Source organism: Somniosus microcephalus, chromosome 2 (assembly GCF_052327205.1).
Source record: "Somniosus microcephalus isolate GS21.2 chromosome 2, FLI_Smic_1.0, whole genome shotgun sequence".
Lineage (NCBI taxonomy): Eukaryota > Metazoa > Chordata > Chondrichthyes > Squaliformes > Somniosidae > Somniosus > Somniosus microcephalus.
Window position 1 is genome coordinate 340,798,207 of NC_140988.1, and position 13,594 is coordinate 340,811,800.

The 13,594-nt window shown below is 40.1% G+C and overlaps 1 protein-coding gene across 9 annotated transcripts in view; it reads left to right on the top strand.

Moving 5' to 3' along the window:
• The first annotated feature begins 2,263 nt into the window (after nucleotides 1-2,263).
• Nucleotides 2,264-13,594, top strand: part of LOC147123642 (protein FAM53A-like) — a 119,542-nt gene continuing 108,211 nt past the window's right edge. For 3 of the 9 annotated variants that reach the window (XR_015074979.1, XM_085975451.1, XM_085975452.1), the window contains exon 1: nucleotides 2,264-2,350. The gene's annotated coding sequence lies outside the window, so the exon portion shown is untranslated. Of the gene's footprint in view, nucleotides 2,414-2,801; nucleotides 2,901-2,949; nucleotides 3,076-7,042; nucleotides 7,176-13,594 lie in introns of those variants that run through there. The other 6 variants (XM_085975445.1, XM_085975446.1, XM_085975450.1 and 3 more) reach the window with 6 other exon arrangements.

Below are 13,594 nucleotides of genomic sequence, written 5' to 3' on the forward strand. Positions count from 1 at the left end.
GACCTTATGATGCAGGGAAGGTCATTGATGAAGCAGCTGAAGATAGTTGAACCTTGCATGCGGCATTGGCCAAACTATATTTTTGTCCCCACGTGTGACCACTTACCTTTAAGTGGCTTCATTCCTTTAAATCCTGGCTGCTAACGTACCAGACATTCTTCAGCCAGTCCTAAAACCCTTGCAATACTGCAGTTGAGCTACAAGCTTGTCCAGTTTGTGTGCAATTATGTTTTATATATATATTCTACCTTGTAAAAGATATGCTTACATGATCAAGGGTACAGACGAGAGGGACAAGATTGATCCCAAGTGTAATGTGGATGAGCTAAGATAAAAGATTAGGGAAGCCTAAGATTTACAGTCTGGAAAGAAGACAGTAGATGAGACCTCATTAAAGTATGTAAAATATGAAATGGTAGAAATCACAGAAATCCCACAGTGCAGATAGAGGCCATTTCAGCCCATCGAGCCTGCACCGACACATATCCCACCTGTGGTAAACCACTTTTATCGTTCACTATCGTTACACTATAGTTATCACTGTTGTATTGTTATCACTGTTCTCACTGTTGTATCACTATACGAGGTCGCCTCTTGTCGCGCTGTTATACCTGGGCTGACCACCTCCGACTCCGCCCATGGCTCCACCTACCTGCCCAGGTATAAAGGTAGTCGACTGGCTGGTATTCCTCCTTGTTGGACCCGATCACCCACGAGGGTGGGCTCTGTTATTTAGTCAATAAAAACCTTTAGTTACGTTCCTAACTCGTCGCTTTTTATTGGACGAATTGATAGGTATATCACCACCCAATCCCCGTAACCACTACACCAACACATATTCCACACTATCCCCGTAACCCCACGTATTTAATCCCCCTAACACTAAGGGTCAATTTATCATAGCCAATCAACCTAACCCGCACATAAGGTAAGAAAGTACAACCAGAGGACATGCATGGAAATGAGTGAAAAGTAGATTTAGAACAAATATCAGGAAAAACTGCTTTATGCAAACATTGATAAACTTTTGGAATAATTCCTAACCAAGATAATAAAATGCAAAAACATTGTTAATCAAATAACAAGCAGATGACATGATGATTAACGTGTAAGAATGGACTTTTAAAGGGCCACATGAAATGGGTTTTTCTCTTCCCAGGCTATGCTTATGGTCACAAATAGACTATTAACGATACATCAAAGTTTTTTTTTATCTGGCCAGTACATCGTGTAGTTACTTTTAATTAGTTAAAATCTATGGGGTTTTGGTACCTCTTTTGCGATGGAGACGGGGCTGATCTGATCCCAGATCCAGCAGATGGCATCACAGACCTGGTAGCGCGCCTTCAGTATATTTGGACTGTTTGCACTTATCATAAATAGTAATTATATATTTAATAAGGAGAACATTTTGTTCTGTGCATCTTGTGAATGAAAAAGAAACTCGGGTGCAGTCTTTTACTATTTAAATATTTATTATAAAATATAGGTAGCAGTTTTAAAAAAGCATTCCCCTGCTATAAACTTTGAGCTACTGTTGTAAATGAGATTCAGTGTTTTAGGTCCCACTAAATGGAACTAAATGATTGTTTTTCTTAAAAGTATCAATTTTTAACATTTTTTATTTCTATAATAGTCTTACTTAGCCTGTGTTTTAAAACATGTTTTATAAAATAATAGAATAACGTGTTATTTCGACAAGCGCATAATTGACACAATCACCCTTTAGTTGAAAATGTCATAAAAATATCTTCTTGGGTATAAGAGTGTAACAGACGTAAACTAATTTAATTTTTTTAAGCAAATACACTTATGCTATTTTTATTTTACAAATATATTTTATATATATATATGAAATATAGGCACTCAATACGTATTTTAATGTACGTTGCTTCAGGCTACGTTGTATTATGGCATTGTTTGCAAACTGGGATCCACAGGTTAAAAAAAAGACTAATAATGCAATGATTCTTGTATGAATTATCCTGGGTTTATTGGTGCAGGTTATTGACCTACAACAGCTCCCACGAGGTTCCATTGTTTATAATCTGGGGCTCGGACAGGGAATGTTCCACACTCGAGAGGGAGCAAAGTAGGGGTGGATTGATTCCTCCTCCTGCTGCTTAAAAGAAACAAACCTTTCAGGGAAATCGATTTCAATCGTTTATGTATAAGGATAGATATTGTTCACAATATACCGTGCATCGTGAATTATTTATTCTGTCTGCGCCCCCCCCCTTTTTCTCTAACCACCCGTGACGCTGCGCGAGTGGTAGGTGCCGAGGTTATAAAAATGGCCGCACTGGCCAAGCGGCTTAGTTCTCCTGGCGGTTGGGAGAAAGGTGGAAATGTGAGTGTGAAGGGGGAAATAGCTGTCTTCCTCGTACGGAGCTCACCTTTATCATAACAAAATGTGTGTGTGTCTATGTTATGAGAAGGAAAACTGGGGCAAGAAAATATTTTTTTTAAAGGAGAGCTTACTGTACTTTTGTTGGAGGGATATCTATAGTGGGTAAAAGATTGGCACAATAATGAGGATTATTGTAGTTGAGAGGGAAGGCTGTTTTTTAACGAACGGATTTTTTCTGTGTTGCGGGAGGGGGGCGGCGACTGTTGGGGTCTGTGCTGCCGCGAGCGCGCGAGGCCTTGTGGGAGTTGTAGTTCTTTTTGTTGGCGGCGCACGGCTGAAGGAGAGCGCGGAGGACCACATCTCCCGGGGTACCGCGCCTGCGCCACCTCCTGCTGGACGCTCGGGCGCGTTTTTTTTCCCCCTCTGTCTTGGGGAGGCAGGCGGCAGCCGTGTGATTGATGGGTAGGCCGAGCCAATCAGATGCTTGGGCGGCCAGCAGCTGTGGAGAGATGCCGCCAATCGGCGTGTGGCGGTGGGCGGGTTTCCACCGGTGAGTAGGGGGAGTTTGCTCCCAGGGTTTGTGTGTGTTTTCCTGGCGCTGCTCTGTAGCTGGGAGCCTGAAGAGCGCGCACTGGGGGGGGAAAAAAAAGGGGGTGGCGCCTTATTATTCAGCATCTCTGAGGCAGAGGGAAGTTCAGCTTTAATAAATACGGTAAGAAATAACGGTGAGTGTTTTTTAAACGGATGCAGGTTTAAAAAGGCAATAATGAAAAAAATTCTATTTGCATTTTTTTCCTTTATAGATGAGCTAGTTGCATTGGGGGAAAAGGATTTAAATGCAATTTTAATTTGCCTCTGTCGTTAACGGGGTTAGTTTGGGTGGAAAAAATCAGAAAGATTAATAAAGCGCTTGTTAATAAACGATATTTACCAGGGACGAGATTTAAAAAAAAAAAAAAAACCTGTGAGCAGGATGGGCATTTCCAATAATGCTTTTTTTACCCTTTTTATCTGGCTTTGTATCTCTAAAATGAGAATGTCCTTTGTTGTATAAATGTGACCAGGCTGGATGAACATCAAATAAATAATTAGGTGCATCTTGGATCACTATTCATCTTTGTGTTCTTTCTCTGGCAAAAGCATTTAATGATGTCATTGTGTTAGTGCCCTGAGTCCTTGTTTTTATATATTGCCACTCTTGCTATTTTGCAGTCAGAGCTGAATTGTTGCTTCTGCTATTTTGCAGTTTAAAAAAACCCTCGTCTTTATAATCTTTTTAAGTGTTAAGACAATCAGGTATGTGTCTTGATTTTTTTTAAATATCGGCTGTGTTGGAAGATGGGACCCTTTGGGATTCATGGCATATAGTGAGAATGCAGTGACGTGCAGTCCACAGCATGAAACAGAATTCTTATTACTGAATGTTTTTGATTGAGGATAAGAAGGGAGGTTGCAGTTTAACTGTATTAATGTCCACCCATATGTAAAGCAGATGCCAATCCTGAAAGAGAACTATTCAATGATTTCTGAACTTATTTGTATTCCACCGTATGCAACTTTGAGTATTGAAAACATTCAAAACTTGATGTTATCAGTATAGAACTCTGCATTTGGAATTTACCCTATTGGCAGGCCTTTTATTTTTAAATGTGCTAAACTTTCAAAATATTTATATACAGTCATAACATTTGTTAACCATTATTTTTGCACTTATGTTTCAGTATTGAGAAATTGAGGTGAAGTAGTCTGTAATTCATTTTCTCAGATGCAGTCATCTAATCATTATTGTAGATAAGAATCAGCACTGCTGAGAGGGCACTAAACTAACCACAAACTGGGTTTTGCAAAGCATATCTAGATTGTTTAAAGCAATTAATTTGTTGTGGGCAGTACATTTTCCTTCTAGGGAGATTCCATGCAATGCATGCAGATTTGAGAAATCATTGTTCTAGGCAAGTATGAAGTGTCATCATGGGCTCTGATGAGAGGTGGATTTAAGAGGGGAGGGGGGAGAAACTGATTCCCGTTCTGAAATGAATAGGCATGAACAGCAGGTCATCGTTTTAATTCACTTCAAGTATGAGCTATGCATCTATTGAAAATCTGTTTTTAATGATGCTGAAATAAGTAAATACATTTTGTATCCTGTAGCTCTAGTTCACTGCAAGCTTTAATGTAGGATCTGTGCCACAAGAAATAACATTGGCGATCAGTCCCTTGACTTAGAGGAATGTGGTGGAGGGTAGTAAACATGATGGGGACGTGAAAGCAGATTAGAAAGCAGAAATGTGAACTCTACAAATGGTAGACTTTATTTGATATATATCAAACGATTTATTTTGGTTTGCATATGAAGTTAACAATTCGATTCATGAATTCTGTATTGTTGTTCAGCTACACTTCTTGCCACTCTAATCTTAGTTTTAGCTCCAAGTTTTCATATGAAGTGTTTGCAAGGCCTTGCTTCTCCCTGCAGTAAATGTATACGAGAAGTTCACAGGACCGGGTCTAAATTTGGTGTATAGATTTACTGTAGAAAGAAATTTGTTCAGACTTTATTAATTTTACCAGAAGTGTGTTTTTTTTTTTGTAGCGAAGGAGCTAGAACGTTATTATTTTGGAGGCCAAAAAAATGCCTATCTAAATTTGCAGTTTGATTTGTTAACCCCAAAACTTTTGGTTGATTTTTCCTCTTGCACCTCTATCCTCATACTGGATGTATCCTTTCCATAGAGATTAATGAAGAAAAATGTGCAGAACTTCTGGATTCCTTCAACCTTCCATCAAGGCTTCTGTAGTGAATGGCACTGTAGTTTGTCATCACTTTTGCATGAACTAAAAATGCACAGTCTGGTATGAATAATACATGAATGACCTACAGTTGTTTAGCCTAAATTGTGCAGTTCCTGTAAATGCCTAAGAAATCCATTTTGGATGTCGCTTCTAGTAACACCTGATGATCATCAGTGGGCATTACTTTGTGCTAGTCTGGGAATGTTGTATTCCTTTACTGAGGTTGGAAGCAAGTTCCAGCAGGATTGGCAACTCCTAATCTTTTTCAATAAAAAAGTAAACGTTTGAGGGTGTATGTCTTGATCACTTAGCAACTATAGCAAATTGCATTGCATTCTGGTGGTTTGAGCTCACTGTTTAGGTCATGCCAAAGAGCTGAATTCTAAGCATCAGTCATCCATTCACAATTGGAGTAATGACTGTGATAACCTCTAGTACACTACACAGTGCAAAGTTGCCCTCAAGTAATAGTTCTATTGGAATGGTAGGCTGAGTGGTTAACAGCGCTACAAATTTCAGGCAGTGGTGTTGATTCTTAAAGGTGAAAGCGCTATAGAAATATTAATAGCTGAACAAATGCTATACAGTGTTGGTCATGAAAATAACTAGTTCCTAAAATTTAAAGTTTTTTTACTAAAAGGGCAGCTTTTTATACTATTAATGATCAATGCTAATGTTAAGAAATTTTATAGATATGTTTTTGAGCTCCAGAAATTTTTTTTTTTTTTTTTTTAAACAGAAAACCTTTGACTTAAACTTCAGTGCGTTTTCTGCTTATGTGCATGTGTTTGCATAGCTGGTTGCTACCATTCAATTAGATCATAGCTATCATGAGACCCCTGATTAAAACTAGGAAAGCCGCAAGTAGTTTGTGTTGCTGTGGGACTGGGCTATCCAAATTCTGGGCTTGGGCTGTTTCGCACCTGTGGAAGCTCTGGTTTCTATCTGTTTGTATTTCTTTTTGCTGGCTTCTCCAGTTTGACCTGGATGCTTATAAAGTTCTGTTTTCAGCAATGCTCAGTCGCTGGTTGCATTTGGCATTGGCAGCTTGAGAGGTATGAGTTGCTGGCACTGCACATTTAAACTGTTTGTGACTGCAGGCCTTGTGGTACCTATTGAAGTGGCCCACAAGACACAAAGTTTGGATACGCCTGTTGGGTGTTTGCAGTGTCGGTACATGTAGAATTTTTAAAACAATTGTAAGGGATGTTTAACTGGATGTGATCTAGGTCAGCCAGTTTGGGGAATTCATCGAACACACTGAGTAGTAGCAGGAAATATTTAGCTATGTGGGATGGGTGCTAATGTTCGAAACTATAAACTGCTATAGATGCAGCTCCTCTTTGGACGTCACTATGTAACAAAGGTGCAACTTTGCTAACTGAGCAATAAAAGGCTTTGCAATGTTTTTGTGTACATCATTAAGTCAGTGGAAACTGTCGAGTCAGAGCAACATCAGCTTCTTAACCAGAAAAACAGGTGATCCTAATAGCACCAGACTAGTATATCTTGTGACTCATTTATTCCCGCGCTGCCCTGACCCCATACTGCTGCTGCTTCAACACCTTCCCAAAGTCACCGTAGCTGCTGCTACCACTCTTACAGAAATAGTCAGCAGCAAATCTCCAAACCGCAGCAGCTTTTTAGTATCTATGTAGCCAACTGTGATGCATTGCATTTTTAAAAATGTCTAAACATTTTTAAAACTTGGTCTTCCTTGAAAGTCATTCTCCATTCAAATTCTAATCTTCATGGTGCATTTAATGATTTGCACTGAAGGAATAAAGGCAGCTGTGAGGATCAGCACTAATGCAAACTTTATTTTTATTTGCAGTTGTGCAATTTGTTAGTGTTGGGGCAAGCAGGTGCACCCCTTTTCAACATTGAATAGTGTGCACTTCAGAGCAGCGGTACTCTGTGCAGATGGGAAGAACATGCGTTTGCTGCATTTGAATACATAGCCTTGAATTTTCTTGTGCTCTCCCTCCCTCAAGTTATGATAGACCAGAGCAGAAGCTTCAATTCCTTTCAGGTAACTTGTATATTTTTCAAGAGGCAGAATTTTAGTTAAACCCACAGTACCCCACGTGAGTACATGGGTGTTGAGGTGGAATCTGAAGAGATTTTAATTGCAAAGCACTTGCATGAAATGCTGTTTAATATTGTAATGTACACAAATTAAAAGAGGAAATTTTTCTCTATCACTTGGGAAGGGTTAACAGCTGTGCTCATCATATTATCTGTATCGCCTGTATTGGGTGGTCATTTACCATGGTCATGCTTACCAAAGAAACTGAATCAGTGACAATGCTGAAGCTTCACTTTGTGGACTAGAGATAACGCTGGGCCATTGACTAGCAAGCCATCTTGATAACCACTAGTTTTGGGCCTAAGTGAACAGCTTTCTTTTCATTATCCCCCTAGATGTGGGCACTGGATTACATGCTAGTTTTAACAGCAAGTAATTTTAAACTGCCTCTGTAATATGCTGTTATTTTTCTCTCCATCTTTAGAATAAATATTTTCTATCCTATTTGAGGTCACTGCCATTTCTCAGCCAAGGTGAGGGCGAGGCAGGGTGGATAACTTGCTGTATAGCGATTACTACTCTTGATCCAGATAGGTGACGAGAGTAATTATTTCACCTTTCATTCAAGGCATTAAGTTATGGGCTGTAAATCTGAGCAATGACTTGTTTGATAGTTACTATCGTGGATGTTTTTCTATTTATAAAAAAAAAAGGTACATGGAGCAGTGCTTCTACTGGGGACTACAGCGAGAGGAAATAGCCTGCAAATGTCCCCTCCCAGTGCCACACTACAGGTAGATGGGTACGCTAGCCTCGTCACTGGCACTGGACTAGCAACACCGATTGTGAATTCAAATCCATGGCAAGTGATGAAATTGAATTCAATAAATCTTTTTGTGGCCTGACACCAGGGAAAAATAAAAACGTCCTTAAAAGTTGCTGGATTGTTGTTTTATAAAAAAAAAACCCAGCTAGTTCACTAATGTCCTTCAGGGAAGAGAAGCTGCCACCCCTACCCGGTGATTAAGTTGCATACTGCATGGTTGACCTAATTCCCTCAAGGCAGCTAGTGATGGGCAAAAAATGTGGCCTTGCCAACCCAAGAACATTAAACTTTGCACATTATCTCTTGCCTATGATTTTTCAGAATAAGATTCTCTGGACTGCAAAGGTGATGGAATTAAATTAACAAGTGCTTGTTCATTGGTAGGCCGCCGTAAGAAAGAGATGTACCCTTGTGCTAGAGTGATGCTATAATGATTCATAGGCCAGAAGGTAACAGTTCTTGTAATGTAATCTTTGGTAAAAATACAATCTATTTCTGTGCTTTAGAGCACTTTAAGCAGAACATTGGTGCAAAAAATGTTTTTTTTAATGTTTGAAAATATGTCAGGCACAGCTATTGCAACTGAAATCATATGAAATACTTTTGTGCCAAATACTGTAGGTGAGCTGCACAATGCACAACAACATAAAGGAGACTTAAGTGGAAAGTTATTTTGGAAAACCACAGTTGTGGTTAGCTGATTTTTGACTCATGTATTTTTAAAGCCAATTACTCTAAGAATTTTATGCACTTGTGCTTTTAGTGATTTGGGCACTTGGACCCCAAATCCCTTTGCTTCTCCACAGTTCCCAATCTTTTGCCATTAAGAAAATATTCTAATTTGTCTTTCTCTGATCCAAAATGGATGATCTCATACTTGCCCACATTGACCTCCTTATGCCATAGTTTTCCCACTCGCTTAGTCTGTCAACGTCCCTTTGCAGCTTCATGCTCCCACCTACAAACTTACTGTAATTCGTAACTTCACCTCCAGCCTCTTCCCTGCTCGTTGCCATGTTGTTGATGTGGCTGGCCCAGTTAAGCTTTTATTCTTCTCCCCTTGCCTTTATGGTTGTTTCCTTCTACTACGATAGCAAAATACTGCAGATGCTGGAAATCCGAAATAACAACAGAAAATGCTGGAAAAACTCAGCAGGCCAGGCAACATCCGTGGAGAGAGAAATAGTCAACGTTTCAGGTCGAAACCCTTTGTCAAGACTGGGAAGTCCTTCTACTACCCCTGCCTTCATGGTTGCCCCTCACAATTTCCCTCTTCCTTCCCCTTTTCCATTCCCCCTTCCCCCTTGGTCTTTTGCCGCAGTACCACCAGGCATGATCTTTGCCAGTGGGAAACTGTTTGCTTTTTTTTTAAAAAAGTGTTCATGGTGTCTATCCTCTATCTGCTGAGTACATTTTACTTTGTATTCTCTTGTGTATCCCCAACTTTCTTCACTCCACTATTGGAGGCCGTGCTTTCAGCCGTCTAGTCCCTGAGCTGTGTATTTCCCTCCCTAAACCCCTCTGCCTCTCCACCCCTCTCTCCTTCCCTAAAACCTACCTCTTTGACCAAGCTTATGGTCAACTGTCCTAATCTCCTTATGTGGCTCGGTGTCCTTATCTGATTACACCCCTGTGAAGAGCCTTGGAGCGTTTTGCTACATTAAAGATGCAAGGTCTTGTCGATATATGACGAGCCACATTCTAAGTGCCACGGCTGTCCATTGGACCTCCGGAGAACTTTATGAACTTCTGTCAATGTTTTTAATGTTGAAGTCATGCTAGTACCTACGATCTTCTAACATTAAATAGTTAATGTACGTGAGTGGATCTGTGTGTCTGTGACCAAACACACAAGCCCGAGGCTCTGCTGCTGGGCTCATTATGGCTCAATGAGGTGCAGCTGGCAGAGTAAACCAAGTTGATGGCTTTGTATTCTATTGTACACTTATTGGTATAGTATCTGCAGTACAACAGCCTAAAGGTCATCCATCTCAAATTTTCTTCCTGGCTGAAATACCCATATACAAATATTCACTTAGGAAACATTAAAGATTAACAAACACAAAGTGTTTTAAATTATGACTGAATGTCAAAGGTATGACATTCAGAGGGAAAGGCTTCCCTTTAAAACTGTTTTGAGTTTGACTCAGTGGTAGCACTCATTGCTCGAGTCAGAAGGTGTGGATTCAAGCTCCAATGCAGCGCTTGAATACAGCGTCTAGGCTGACACTTCAATGCAGTATGCTGCATATTGGAAGGTGCCATCTTTCATAGTAGATGTTAAACTGAGGCGCCGTTTGCCTGTTCAGGTGAATGTAAAAGATCTTGAGGCACTTTGTCGAAGATGAGCAAGGAATTCTTCTGGTGCCTTGGCCAACATTCATCTCTCAACCAACACCACCAAAGCAGATGACTGGTCAATCATCTCCGCTGCTTGTGGGGTTTTTCTGTGTGCAAACTGGCTGTTGCATCTGTAACAAAAGAACTATACTTGAAGCACTTTAGGACATCCAGAGGATCTGAAACCTGATTTCTAAAGGCACATTCTTTCTTCGTTCCTGATGACTATAGAGAAATGCACACTGTTGTGTGGTACAAATGGCTGAGTTGGCTGATATCAATTGGGGTTGGCATCAGTGTTACTGGGCAAGGTAGAGAAAAATCAACTGTGGTTCCTACTCCTGATCTGTTTACATCAGGCAGGCCTGAGCTGTCCCATATAGTTTAATAAACTACTGACCGTCTCTGTCCAGGCTAATGGAAGAAGAATGGGCACTTTTATGGAAGATGCTGGAGGGATGCCAATGTCTGTGGAACTGTATCGTAATAGGAATCGCTACTTTCAGGAGAGATGGGGGTGGGGGGAGGGAGAGTTGAGCTGAAATTGCAAGTCCATCACACCTTTTGGATAATGAGGCACACTGCAGTTTGTCAACTATATCTGCATTTCTGGCTTGCAAGTGAAAAATTACTGGCACCATCACCCCTTAAATGTGATGTAGTTGCGTAATAGTTTTCGATCCAAGTCTTGGTAAACCTGGTTTACATGATATTTAAAAGATGTCTACAAATATGAAAATACCCCATTTTATACCAGCTTTGTGGTGTAGATGAATTTTCCTAGATCAAGCTAATATTTCCACGTGGCCAGTGGAGAATTCAATACTGAATTTTAACCTTAATTCCACTGAACATATTTTTCTCCCCAAGTATTTAATTCCGGTCAAGTTTATGTAGTGTGTTCTGTTGCAAAACTGAAGCTGTAAGCACAAATCTTTCCATTTTTATTCAAATAATACCTATCTATTTTTGACATTTTTCTCTGGATTCACAAGTGAAGTTAAGTGCAGCGAGTTGGAATTTGACAGTTGGATGACGTTCCTGCACAATATACAATCCTATAGTTTTACTCTTTTTGGAATTTCCTTTGCCATATGGTTTAATTTTTGCACAACAACCATTCCATTGTGTTCACTCCTGTACTCTACGCATGTCCAATCCATAGCACCGTGCCAACAGATAAGGTTGTCTACTCCACAGCAGTGGTTGGCAGTGTTGACACTTGCAGTAGATGGAGACTGTTGATTTTTTTTAAAATGGTCTCCCAGCAGATTGTTAACCTGATGAGCAATAAGCAAGACTTGTATCTTCTATCTACAATGTTAAACTGTACACTTTTTTATTTTCATAAAATGCCTATACTATTAAGACATTTCATAGCATGACAAGCAATCATAATAGACAATAATGATGCTGTTTTTGACAAAGGGTCATAGACCTGAAACATTAACCCTACATTCCTTTCTCTACAGATACTACCTGATCACCTGAGTGTTTTCAGTATTTTTTGTTTTTATTTCAGATTTACAGCATCTGCAATACTTTACTTTTTGAAATAGTTGTTTTTACCAGCTAACTTTTTTTTGACTGCTTATCTGTCAAAGGCAGATTCAAATTTCAAGTCCCTGTACTGTTGAGATTGGGAGGGAGGCTGTCCTGTGTTGGGCAGACATTTTGCCGACTGGGAAACAAATTGTACATTGTGCACAAATGCTGTACAGGTACTCATTCAAATTGTAAAATCAGGTTGTGTCTTGGCAGTACTGGCAGCCCTCCCAGTACCTTGGATAAAGACTCTTTTCCCTGTGTTAGCCTAGATAGCGAGTGTTGGCAGGATTACTTGACTGCGGATTTGATTACTGCACTGCGAAATCACTGGAAGCTGAGGGTGTGCAATCTGAGTGAATACGGTTGGTATGGAGAAAGAACAGATTAGGCGAGAGAACACAGTCCAGAGCAGATTAGGAGAGAGAACACAGTCCAGAGCCCTTGAACGCAACTTAATTGATAAATATTTCAGTGATGAGGGTATCACCTACAGCACAGAGAGAACAATCTGAGAAAGTACTATCCATGATCTGGCTTGTTGTACGAGGCCCCTTGGGTCAGAGCGATCATAATATGATCGAATTCTTCATTAAGATGGAGAATGAAGTAGTTGAATCAGAGACTAGGGTCCTCAATTTAAATAAAGGAAACTACGATGGTCTGAGGAGCGAGTTGGGTAGGATTGATTGGGGAATGGCACTCAAAGGGTTGACGGTGGATAGGCAATGGCAAACATTCAAAGACCGAATGGATGAGCTACAGAATTTGTTCATCCCAGTTTGGCATAAAAATAAAACAAAAAAGGTGACTCAACTGTGGCTAACAAGGGAAATTAGGGATAGCATAAGATCCAAAGAGAGGACATATAAATTAGCCAGAAAAAGCAATAATCCTGAGGATTGGGAGCAGTTTAGGATTCAACAAAGGAGGACAAAGGGATTAATTAAGAAAGGGAAAATAGAATGAGAGTAAGCTTGCAGGGAACATAAAAACTGACTGTAAAAGCTTTTATAGATATGTGAAGAGAAAAAGATTGGTGAAGTCAAGCGTAGGTCCCTTGCAGTCAGAATCAGGGGAATTTATAATGGGGAACAAAGAAATGGCAGACCAACTAAATACATATTTTGGTTCTGTCTTCTCAAAGGAGGACACAAATAACCTCCCAGAGATGCTGGGGAACATAGGGTCTGATGAAAGGGTGGAACTGAAAGAAATCAGTATTTGTAGGGAAATGGTGTTGGGGAAAATTGATGGGACTGAAGGCTGATAAATCCCCAGGGCCTGATAATCTACATCCCAGGGTACTTAAGGAAGTGGCCCTAGAAATAGTAGATGCATTGCTGGTCATCTTCCAGAACTCGATAGACTCTGGAACAGTACCCATGGATTGGAGGGTAGCTAATGTTACCCCACTATTCAAAAAAGGTGGTAGAGAAAAAGCGGGGAATTATAGACCGGTAAGCTTGACATCGGTAGTGGGGAAAATGCTAGAGTCCATTATAAAAGATGTAATAGCAGAGCACTTGGAAAGCAGTAATAGGATCGGACAAAGTCAACATGGATTTACAAAAGGTAAATCATGCTTGACTAATCTACTGGAATTTTTTGAGGATGTAACTGGTAAAATAGATAAGGGAGAACCAGTGGATGTGGTGTATTTGGACTTTCAGAAGGCTTTCGCTAAGGTCCCGCATAAGAGATTAGCGTG